We start from the raw sequence: 12,320 nt of genomic DNA, 5'->3' as shown, positions 1-12,320 counted from the left end.
TTTGTAGGTTATTTTTTCACTGGGGACTCTGTCCATAGTGTACATTTTTGAAAATGTATTGCACAGTTACTGAAAACCATTTGCAGTGAAACAAAAGCATTTAAAATCAGATCCTTAAAATGAATTAATTTCAGAGTATAACCAATTTCATTTCAGAGACAATACAACTAAACATGTAAAAGCTAAAAAGTGAATATTCATATATGAGGCAGTATGGCGAGAGTTATCATGTCACATCACCGTCTACATGATTTATAATACAGTCATTATATTTATCTTGCTTCCTGAATAAAAAAGTAAGAATTGTAATTTTCTAAGCACGGTTCATCTGGGTCTTGACTGGTGTCCATGGAGAAGCTCTGCACAATTCCTGAAAATGAAAGAGACATAAAATAAGGTTATTGGTCTGTTCCTAAGAGGGATCTGTGAGGTTTGCAGAAGGCAGGCCTCTGTAATGTTATATCAAGTGCGAGAAAGCAGTGTATTCAGTAGTGTAGTGTGCAGGAGAGAGGTGTGTGCAATACTGCATCATTACAGGAGGGAGGCGTGTGCAATACTGCAGCTTTACAGGAGAGAGGTGTGTGCAATACTGCAGCTTTGCAGCAGAGAGGTGTGTGCAATACTGGAGCTTTACAGGAGGGAGGTGTGTGCAATGCTGAAGGAAGAGGTGTGGCGCCGCGGCCAGGGCGACTGACGCTGGAATCTGGGGACCACGGTTCGATCCCCGGCTCCGGCGGCAGGTTAGCCCAGCACCATGTGACTCTGGGCAATAGCTCGCTTAATCTTCCCGACGGCGCCTAGAGACCCTTACGGGTGATTGTGCGCTTTACAAATGTGGACTTTTACTGCAGCTTTACAGGAGGGAGGTGTGTGCAATACTGCAGCTTTGCAGCAGAGAGGTGTGTGCAATACTGCTGCTTTGCAGGCGGGAGTTGTGTGCAATACTGCAGCTTTGCAGGAGAGAGGTGTGTGCAATACTGCAGCTTTGCAGGAGGGAGGTGTGTGCAATACTGCACTTTTCAGGAGGGAGGTGTGTGCAATACTGCAGCTTTGCAGGAGGGAGGTGGGTGCAATACTGCAGCTTTGCAGGAGAGAGGTTTGTGCAATACTGCAGCTTTGGAGGAGGGAGGTGTGTGCAATACTGCAGCTTTGCAGGAGGGAGGTGGGTGCAATACTGCAGCTTTGCAGGAGGGGTGTGTGTGCAATACTGCAGCTTTGCAGGAGGGAGGTGGGTGCAATACTGCATCATGGCAGAAGAGAGGTGTGTGCAATACTGCACTTTTCAGGAGGGAGGTGTGTGCAATATTGCAGCTTTGCAGGAGGGAGGTGGGTGCAATATTGCAGCTTTGCAGGAGGGAGGTGGGAGCAATACTGCAGCTTTGCAGGAGGGATGTGTGTGCAATATTGCAGCTTTGCAGGAGGGAGGTGGATGCAATACTGCAGCTTTGCAGGAGAGAGGTGTGTGCAATACTGCACTTTTCAGGAGGGAGGTGTGTGCAATATTGCAGCTTTGCAGGAGGGAGGTGGGTGCAATACTGCAGCTTTGCAGGAGGGAGGTGTGTGCAATACTGCAGCTTTGCAGGAGGGAGGTGGGTGCAATACTGCACTTTTCAGGAGGGAGGTGTGTGCAATATTGCAGCTTTGCAGGAGGGAGGTGGGCGTAATACTGCAGCTTTGCAGGAGGGAGGCGTGTGCAATACTGCAGCTTTGCAGGAGGGAGGTCGGCGCAATACTGCAGCTTTGCAGGAGGGAGGCGTGTGCAATACTGCAGCTTTGCAGGAGGGAGGTGAGTGCAATACTGCAGCTTTGCAGCAGGGAGGTGTGTGTAATACTGCAGCTTTACAGGAGGGAGGTGTGTGCAATACTGCAGCTTTACAGGAGGGAGGTGTGTGCAATACTACAGCTTTGCAGGCGGGAGGTGGGTGCAATACTGCAGCTTTGCAGGCGGGAGGTGGGTGCAATACTGCAGCTTTGCAGGCGGGAGGTGTGAGCACTACTGCAGCTTTACAAGAGAGGTGCATGTGCAATATCTCAGCTTTGCAGGAGAGAGGTGTATGCAATGCTGCAGCTTTGCAGGAGAGAGGTGTGTGCAATACAGCAACTTTGCAAACGAGGTGTGTGCAATGATGGGATATAAATACGATAAATACACGTTATATACAATATAACCTTATAACCGCACATTAGCATTACAGTATTTCCTTTGTATTATTGTAGTCAGAAATGATTCACTTTAGTGCTACTGAACCCTATTGGTATGACCGGAGCCATCTTGTTTCGTTTCTCTTTGTTCATGTACTGTTTCCCTGAAATCACGTGATTGAGCATTCTGCATGAAACCACGATGGCAGACTTAGCCGCCCGCTCCACTCGCTAGTTTGTAGCTCAGGGAAACCCAAGGTCACACCTGCCCTTCTTGTGGGATGCGCACATTCTAGCAGATCCCGTTCTTGCACTCCCCGAGCTACAGATAGAAAGGGAGGCCCCTTACTGACCTGCCCCCGGAATAGCTTAGGCCTAGCTACTAGCAATCAATTGTGCCTTATATGGGTCTTCCTGCTGGCTCACTGACAAGTTGTATCTTTCCTAGTAAGGTGATATTGTGGTGTGTGTGAAACGTATATATGCTTTGTACCATTTGTATGTAGTCAGTCTCCTCTGCGCACCTCTGAGGGTCGTGTAGACTGAGGCTCCCCTGTCAGGGTTTGTATTTGAAGAATAAACGATTGAACCTTCTCCATTGCTGACTGACTTAATATTCATGAATGAGGTATATGGGCTATTGGTGAGTATAGTCCATTAGGGTAATATTTTGGATCCTTCAGTTGGCGACTCCGCCGGGACTCCGCGATAGGGTCGTCCCCTCCCGTAAACAGGAGTAAAAGGGACAGGGAGGAGTTCTGGCCAAGTGGGTGGACAGAAAGAGAATCCTGATTTGAAACACCGGTTTGTGGCACGAAAATAAGAAATTCCACTCTTGAGCCCAGTATCCCTCCCAGCTGCTTAAGACCCTACGCCAGAGTCCTACGGGCTTAACGCGAGAGAAAAACAGACTGTACCTGTCTGTCTAGGAGTAGGCAGTGGAGAATTCGCAATCGATCTGAGTACACCAGGTGAGTGAATTTTTGATTGTATTGGATGAGAAACACTTGGAAGAAGTGTCTCCTTGGTAGCGGTTAACTGCTTTTGTTGGTGGCCGGGGAAACCGGACCACAAGGGAATCTGGGGGTCTGACGTTGCGGCGAAGGGGCTGCGCGGGTAGACACCTCATGGATTTGTTTGGTGAAAACTTGAGACAACACTTGGTGCCTTAGCGGTGTACGGAGTTACTCGCTCGGCCGAATCCTCTTCGGGAAAGCCCTGGGAGCAACTGGGTAAGCTAGGGTTCTGGAGCTACGTGCCCAGACGCCCGGCCCAACCAGAACAGGACCATGGGATGGCCTGTAAGAGTGTTCGTGGTTCGCCTACCACGTGATCTCAGAACAGTCTAGTGACTGTTTCTTTTGTTGTTGAATTTTGTTGGTCCGGAATTTTTTTGAATCGATTCCCCGAACAAGAGTCGATGGGCTCTGTTCGTTTTGAAGACATGTCATTTGCATAGAACGAGTAGTCAGTATTGAAAAAGTTATTGCCTTGCACTGTTTTACAGCACTTTATTGCGAAAAAAATATTAGAGTAAAAGAGTGTCAGTGGTGAGAAGGACGCGTTCGAATGTGATTGGTCTCTGGAGTATATGAGTGAAATTGTGTGAACATTATTAATAATGCCTTGTTTTAGTAAAATATGTTTTGAGTGCTGCAGTCGGCGAAATAAACGGCTGGAAGAAAGACAGCCTGCCCCTCCCGAGGGCAGCCCCAGTTTTGATATGTATGTGAAACACGGTCTTACACCGATTTTGTTTAATACACTTTGGAACAAGTATACAAAAGAAAATTCTGATTTGCAATGGCCTCTAATGGGGTCGTTTGATGAGAAAAAGATTAATTACATCCAAAACAAACTGTTTATGAAGAAAAGCCGCCAGTCGTTGTTTGAATTCTTAAACTTATGGTTGAAGGAGGCAAAGCAACGACGGATAAGAGAAGAGAAATTGTGAAAACTTAAATCAGGACAGAGCGTCACCCAGAAACCTATCGCTTATGATAAAGGGAAGGTTGAAGAAAATATCTCACAAATGGACAGACAGTTCCGTTTAGAGACGGACAAAAGTTATGTAGCTCGACCTGAGACTGGAGATGAGATAGAGGACTTGTTAGAAGCCCGACCACCCCCTCCTTATGCACCACAGGGATTATACCCGGCCGTGCCCTTGGCACGGAAGGGTCAAATTGGAGCAGCATCGGCCGCTGGAGCACCGGTAGGAACGGTTGCCACGGCCCCTGCTGATGGGTCAGTATGGAGTGCATTACTTCCCCCTCCCACTCCCCCACCAACTACCTCACCCTTGATATCCTTACAGCCGGACGCGGCTGTCCCATCCCCTTTGCACCCAGTATTTCTCTCCCCTCCGGCTCAGACCGCCGTAGATCCCCGATATACGGCTTGCCCAGATACCACGCCCAAGCGCCTTAGGCCTGACTTGAGTGATCATCGAGTCTATACTAGGTCGTTGTTGGGTACGAAAGAAAGGAAGGCCATAGTCATTCAGGCATCCCAGTGGATGCGGAACGCCATTTACACCTTGGAGGACATTTGGAGCACCATGAAAGATTTCGAACCAGTTGCACAGCAACTGGCTTTAGAGAACATGGCGATCCGATTAATTTCACTATGGGAGAAGTGTTTCGAAGAGGGAATACCTCCGCAAATACTGCGCGATATCAGAGATCGAGCTTTTAAATTTCAATTGCAGGCTGATGAAGTATATCAGAATGTAGCAACTCTTGTGCATTATCGTGAACGAATGCACCGAAAGTGTGCTGATTGGGGAGCACAACACCCCATGAGAGAAGTGCACCCCCTCTTTTATCCAGAATTACCTGAAGTAAGAGATTCCAATGGCCAAGTAACTAGAGCTCGTGTGGACGCTAGGCTTCAGGAACAATGGGTTTATACCCCTTGGAAACGAAGCTAAGTCCTCACTCTAAAAGCTCAGCTCCCCGACCCCCGTAAAAATCCCACCGCTTATTATCAGGAGTTAACTGAGGCTGCCAATTCTGCTATTATGACGATACCCGATATTGAGCTGTTCTTTGGTCTCTTGATCCCGGTAGACATTTGGAGGCAAATACATGACACAGACCATGCCCCTGAGTTGGGAGGGACATGGGACCAATTAAAGAATTGGGACAAGGAACGGAAGCCTGGAGAAAAACCTAGAGATGAGGTACTAGCGGTACCAGCTAAAATTATTACTTATATGCAGACTCTCCTCCCTCCTAGAAAAGTTGATTGGGACAAATTAACAGCCTGTAGACAGAAGAAGGATGAAAGTGTCTCAGATTTCTTTACCAGGTTTGAGAAAGTCTTTATAGATTTTAGTTGGCAAGACCTATCCACGGAAGGTGGGATACGGTTGTTTGTAAATAGGTTTGTTACAAATTTACTCCCCGAAGTTATGTCCCGTCTCCAAGCAGCTGAGAGCACATGGACTACGGCTGCCCCGTCAGTAATTCTCAGTATGGCCCAATATTATGAACATCGAGAGAATGAAAGTAAAGAAAAGTCAGAAAAGAAGACTAAGGACTTAAAGACTAGAGTTTTGTTGCAACAAGTTAGTAGAGGACAGAATGCAGGACGAGGAGGGCGAAGCTCAGTCCAGAAGGGTGCAATGGCGGGAAGAGGTAGAGGAGGTCCCCCGAACATTGGCATAAATCAATGTTCGTATTGCAAACAGGAAGGCCACTGGAGGGCAGATTGTCCCCTGTTGCTGGCAAAGAATGGTCCTAGCAGAGGACGAGGAAGGGGTCGAGGGAATATAGATCGAAATAGCATGAGACGAGAAGAGATACAACATGAGGAGTCTTGGAAAAATTACTTTGACAATCCCCAAACCAGACAGTATTACAACGAGAATTATGGGGACGATGGGTATGATGGACAGGAATATGCATGAGACAGCCAAGGACAGAGCGGGGGCCACTTTACAGTACCAGTTGACCAGGAGGGACCTTATGTACAAGGGGAACTGTTGGGAACATCGGGAACATTTCTAGTGGATACTGGGGCAATGAATAGCTCAGTTGCCCATACACTGGTCCCAGGGGCTGCTCTGTCTGGCCAAAATAACGTATCAGTGGGATTCTCTGGAATACCTGTGGTAAGCCCCGTTTCTAAGCCTCTGCCTTTCACAATAGGCCCCATTTATATACATTCACCTTTCCTTTTAACTTCAAATTGTGGAGAAAATCTTTTGGGTCTGGACATTTTGAAGAAATTAAATGCACAAATTTATTGTTCCCCCGATGGTGTCTATTTGACGATGCAGAATCCATCCTCAAGTTTTCATTTTTCCAATCTTTATTTCGACCATTTGGTCATAAAAGATACACAGTACAGAAAGAAAAAACACATGTAACTCCATCATAACAGATAAAACATTGAATACATATATTAAAAAGACTCCTGTACAGGCTTAAACATCTTAAAAAAGAGAAGAATTTCTAAGCACTACCCAACATCTTTAAAAAGCGATTACGCGTATACCAGACATTAGTAAAAAACTTGGAGAGTGCAAAGACAGTTGGGCCGGTAACATCAGATTTTAAAATCCTGTACATTGGTGCATATTCCCTGCCACCCATATTCCTTATCAAAGGAAGGAGCCAGTACTTTCTAGCTGCCTTGTAGGCTGGGCAAAAGAAGACCACATGCAGGTCGTTTTCCTCCTTATCGGCACATACAGGACAGTGCTTTGCGGGGGAAGCCGATGACCACGAGCTTGTAAAGGACCGGAAGGGCAATGTGCTGTACCTCCACTGGAGGAACAGCTTTCTGGCAAGTATGGGGTAGATAGGATCCAGTGCCTTCTCAAACCTATAAAGATCCTTACTTTGCAAGAACACAGATAATAGAGACCCGTCTGGCTGGGTAGCTTTGGTCCTTGCTCATTTGTGTTCGTGGTACAAATTCGACAGGGACCTCTTAGATATGTTTGATGCTACCATCGCCGGCTCAGTCCATAAATCAGGGAGCCCTAATTCCATACAGGTAGCTTGAATATTTTTGACCCAGGGGATACTAAGCACCTTGGGGTGATTCAGTAATTCGACCAGTTCCGCCCTATAGTCTGCGAGATCATCGCTACTCCATAGCCTACGCCAAAAGGCTATGGGTCTCAGGCTTATCTCGTCAGCTAGTGGTCGTAACCCTAAGTCAAGCCTCAAGGGAAGGAGCGGGGTACTCGGGGGGAGTGCGGCTATCTGTCTTATGAACTTATTTTCTGTTAATGACAGGCTCCGGCAGGGCATATGACCCCACAGTTCAGCCCCGTACATAGTCGCTCCCCTAGCCTGGGCCTTATATATCTGGATTAGAGCCCCCAATGGACGGTACGACGAGCCAGTCATCATCCGGGCGATGCCCCCAGTGGTTTGTATAAGTTTAAGGTTTGCCCTACTCTGGTGGGATCCCCAGGTCATGGTTTCGTTGAGAGTCACACCAAGATATTCAAAGGTGGCTACTCTCTCGAGCCGCACGGCTCCCAGTTGTGGATTCGGGCGCAGTTTCTGGCTCGGGTTCAAAACCATGAATTTGGTTTTTGTGGCATTAATTTCTAGCCCTCTATCAAGGCAGAAGGCCATGAAGGAGTCGAGTATCCTTTGTATACCCATAGGGGTTTTAGATAGCAACAGGGTGTCGTCCGCAAACATAATTGCGGGCACCCTGCTGCCATTTAGTTTGGGGGCGTCAGTATAGTCGGTGGCATTGAGATGGGCGATTACCCCGTTGACAAAAAGGCAAAACAGGGTCGGCGCCAACACACAGCCCTGTCTTACCCCTCGGCCAACGGGGAATCTATCAGTCAGTTCCCCCGACCTCCCACCCCTCACGCGGGCGTAGTTACTGTGGTGCAGCCTCTGTAAGATTGACAGGATATCTGGGGGGACACCCATCTCTGCCAAGACGCTCCAAAGTTTCCCCCTGGGCACCAGGTCGAAGGCGGCCCGTAAGTCCACAAAAATTGTGTACAAACTGCCGCCGTCGAACTTTGCTGTCTTCCAATAGATTAGATTCAATCTGAAAACCTGGTCCACTGTGGATACCCCCTTCCTAAATCCCGCCTGGTAGGGACTAAGGGCTCCCACCTCCTCCATCCAATCCTGAAGCCTGTTCAGCAAAACCCTACCGAACAGCTTCTGCGGTACGTCTATCAGACTAATCGGTCTGTAGTTGGCTGGGAGGAGAGGGGAGCCCTTTTTAAAGATGGGGACCACCTCTGCCCCCAGCCAAGTACTAGGGATTTCCATCCCACCGAGAACACTGTTGAAAAGGGCGGCGAGGTAAGGCGCCCAGACAGTGGGCTCCTGTTTAAAGAAGTCCCCCGGTAAGCTGTCCAGTCCCGGCGCCTTCCCGGAAGCCAGGCCTGAGATGGCAGCAGTGACCTCACCCAGTGTTATTGGCTCCCCTTCGTAGCCCGGCCCGTCCACCTCAATAGCAGCAGGAAGTTCTCCCGGCTCAGAGCTATATAGGGACTGAAAATGAGTCTGCCAGACCCCAGGTGCTATATTAGGCTCAAGTGCCGATTGTAGGTTCCCTGACCCCCCGTTCACTATCCTCCAGAACAGGCGTTGATTTTGAAGCGCTAAAGCCTTTGTGAGTTCTTCCCACTGGTTTTCCTCCCATTCTGCTTTAGCCTGGGCAAGAAGCTTTTTATAGGCTCGCCTGCTTTGTTTCAGGCGTTCCCCTCCTGTACCCTCCTTAATTACTCCAAGAAGTTCTGTTCTAGCCCGTCTGCATGCTAGATTGTACCACAATGTTTTGCCTTGGCGCCTCTCCCTTGGCTTTCGTGAACTACTAGTAAAATGGAGTGCCGCGATTTTTATAAGGTCCTCATGGGCCTTATACAATTTAGTCTGGGAGTCTATATTGTTTACCTCGATGTCATAGCTCCCCATGGTTTCCAAAATAGGAATAATCTCAGCATAGAGCAAAGGGAGTTTATCCTTGGTTGTAACCAGGTGCTCCCACCTGATTCTTCTCCTGCTATTGTCCAGGAGAAGCGCGGGTTTATTCCCTTCCACTGTAGGCACTAGAGCTTGGGGGCCTGGATGAACAAGGTCGAGCTCAAGGGCGTTGTGGTCACTCTCGATCCTTTCCATCACCCTAAAATCCCGAATTGTAGTCCACCTCACTAGTTGGGCCAGGACGTAGTCCAAGCGGGACTCTCTCCCCCGTCTATTGTAGGTAGTTTTACCAGGTATATCGGATTTCATTCGCCCATTACAGGCTCTGATTCCGAACCTTAGGGTGAGGGCAGTAATTTGTAGTGCTAGTGGGGTCCAAGCTTTCGCGGGAGGTGCTTCCACCGCGGGAACTGCCCACCTGGCATCTTCTTCCAATGAAAGCCCTTCCCGAAGGCCAGGGAGTGGCTCAAAGTGAGAGTTAAAGTCCCCACCCACCACATAATATGAATCATTCGGCAGTTCAGATAAAAAGTTTGAAAGTTCATCAATGGTTGGTGATTCCTTTGCCATTCCCATCGGCCTGGAATAGATGTTGACCAGCACAAGTTTAGCTTTGTTTGGCCATAGTAGTGAGACCACGAGGATGTCTTCGGAATTGAACGGCCACCGTGTGGCCACACAGCCCAAATGGGAAGCGACCCACGTCGTGAGCCCCCCTGACGGACGGCCTTTGCCTTCCCACCTTGCTGGAATGGAGAATGATGTATAGCCTTGGTGCCCGTAGTCCTCTCTGGCCCAGGTTTCCTGGAACATACAAACGTCACCCGTCTCGATGTAATTTACCCAATCTGGCTCGCCCAGTTTGTTAGCCAAACCCGCAATGTTCCAGCAAATTAACTTCAAATGTTCAGGGGTATCGGTTGCCAAGCCATCGGGGTTGGGCAAGAAAGTTCCAGGCACCACTTCCGTCGGAAGGCCTGAGGCAAGGGCAGCAATAGGGGCAAGTGGCTCAGATTGTCTAAGCGAACCGTTGTCCACAGGCAGAAGGTCCCGGTCACTTCCCTCAGCTGTATCTACATTATCAACAGGTAGATAAAAAGGTCCACTGATGCCATTATCAGGAGCCACTAGATCGTCCGATAAGCCAGAGGTTATGCCAGTAGCCACGGTGGGAGGTTCAGAAAGTCCGCAAGAGCCGTTATCCCGGGTAACTGGCTTGTGTACAGCAAGTCAGTCGACCCCGTCCAGGCCACTCAAGCAATTGAAACGATTAAAATGAAAATAGGGTGTGTCCGGCAGTTGGAAATGCGGGCGTTGTATATGGTCCTTGTGTCTGCGTCTACGTTCCACCCTTGTCCATTCATCATGCGATGGAACCTTATAATGGGGGGGAAGAAGAAGGATACTGGAAGAGTCTGAATGGTGGAATCCAGTGATCTATTTACTCCTTCACAAATGTGCAGCACAGTGCCCGGATCTTTAAAAGTTACCAGAATGCAGTCCCCTATTATGGTTTTTCTAGTCTTCCCTAACCACGGGACCCTTCTAACCATAATAATCTCATTATTAAAATGAGATGGTAGGGGTCGGTTCCAATTAAGCCATTTAATGACCTTTTTCTTAAGGGATAGGTAATCTTCATTTTCCCCTGATCTTAGATGGGGGGCACCTGCTAAGACCACTGTTAGGCTGTTGGCTTCTGGCGGGAGATCTGGCCTCCGTGCTCTTGGGGCTGGCCAGACCGGAGAATATGGGGTGGCTTTACCGTTTTCCTGGCATCTTTCATTGGTCTCTGCCTGGGATCTTTGAGGGGGATGGTCTAATAGTTGTGGGGGTCCATTAGTTTGGTTGTTATACTGTGCCTGGAATGGAATAGCCATAAGTGGCTGAAGAGGGGGGGCAGATGACACACTCTGGGGGGGGGGGCTTTGTTGGCAGATGTTGAAACTCCTACTTTTGGAGGGTCCCCTACAGAAGGATGGATTCCCACTAGCTTGGTTTGCTTACTGACTAAGGTGTTCAGGGTAGTAAGAGATGTTTCTAATAAAGTGAGCCTAATCTCCACTTTTTTCAAACTATCGCTAATGGGCTGCAGGAGGGAGCGGAATAGAAATTCGATGCTCCCTATAGATGTAAGTGGGGGGGTTTTGTTCGATGTATTAGCCTCTAAATCCTTATTGGTAGCAACTATAATGGGGCTTTGAGCCTTAGAAGGTGGAATAGTAGGCACAATCTCATCAACCTTCCCCGGTAGGAGTGGATTAGTGTGTTTCTTGCCAAAATCAAGATGAGATAGTTTAGGTTTCCCCCATCCCCCTATTGATTTCCTAATACGTTTGCTAGGCGGAGGCCTATGCACCTCCACCACAACATTAGATTTTGACTTACTCTTCTTAGCCATTTGCATAGGAGGGGTTTGGGTTACCAGGTTAACCGGGGTAACAGATAATATTGGGGGAACTGGGTCTGCATGCTTTCCAGGCACCGTCCCTGAGGTGCAGGGAATTTCCCTAAGTAAAAGGGGAAAGTCCTCAAGGGTCAGGGGATTTGGGCTGTTAGGGGGCATACCTTCCTCTTGAGAGACAGGGTAGGGGATAATCTCAGTCAGGGATCTGTTTTTCATAGATTCTATGGAGCGCCTACGCTCCACCCTACGTTTCTCTAGTGAGGTTTCTTTACCCACCTCTCCCTTGGCAGATTTAAAATAATTGTCCAAGGTCCCTGTACTGGGGGCTCCCTCCCTTGATGGAGTTTCACGTGGTGGTGGCGAAGGCATTACTTTAATCGTATTGGGGTCTGGGATTAAGAGAGTGGGCCCAGCCCGGCCTCCTTCGGCCCCGGACGGCCACAGACGGTCCCGCCCTTGTCCCGGGCTTCTCCCGGCGCGCTCCCGCTTAGCGGGGACAGTGATTCAAGGTATACTCTATGGGCACTTGCTTATTGGTTGGCGTACAGGGGGGTGTGGCCAGCGGGGAGAGCAGCCCAGGTGTGGTAGATGGGCGCGCAGGGGCTCCTGGTCATCGGAGTCCCTGCCTGCGTGCTCGCAGCCCCGCCGGCTTGCTCACCTGCCCGCGCCTCCTGTCCTCAGCTGTTCAAAAGTCCAGGGTCTGCTGCCTCCTGTGCGCGAGGCGCTGCGGGACCCGCGAAGCGGGTACCGCCAGGTCAAGGGTGACGACGAGAGGCTCTTTAATCCTCTAAAATCATCTGCAGTCCTCAGGCTCTCCCTTCCAGCGACAAATTCCAAGGGCGGGCAGC

General features: G+C 49.1%; 1 long non-coding RNA gene across 1 annotated transcript in view; it reads right to left on the bottom strand.

Annotated features, from left to right (window-relative positions):
* Positions 1-266: 266 nt before the first annotated feature.
* LOC144785697 (uncharacterized) overlaps positions 267-12,320 on the bottom strand; it is a 56,444-nt gene continuing 44,390 nt past the window's right edge. The window contains exon 2 of the long non-coding RNA XR_013602026.1: positions 267-370. This is a non-coding gene — a long non-coding RNA (uncharacterized LOC144785697). The remainder of the gene's footprint in view (positions 371-12,320) is intronic.

Source organism: Lissotriton helveticus, chromosome 10 (assembly GCF_964261635.1).
Source record: "Lissotriton helveticus chromosome 10, aLisHel1.1, whole genome shotgun sequence".
NCBI classification, from domain to species: Eukaryota; Metazoa; Chordata; class Amphibia; order Caudata; family Salamandridae; genus Lissotriton; species Lissotriton helveticus.
Note: the sequence above shows the minus strand (reverse complement) of the source record. Positions and strands in the feature narration are given on the sequence as shown.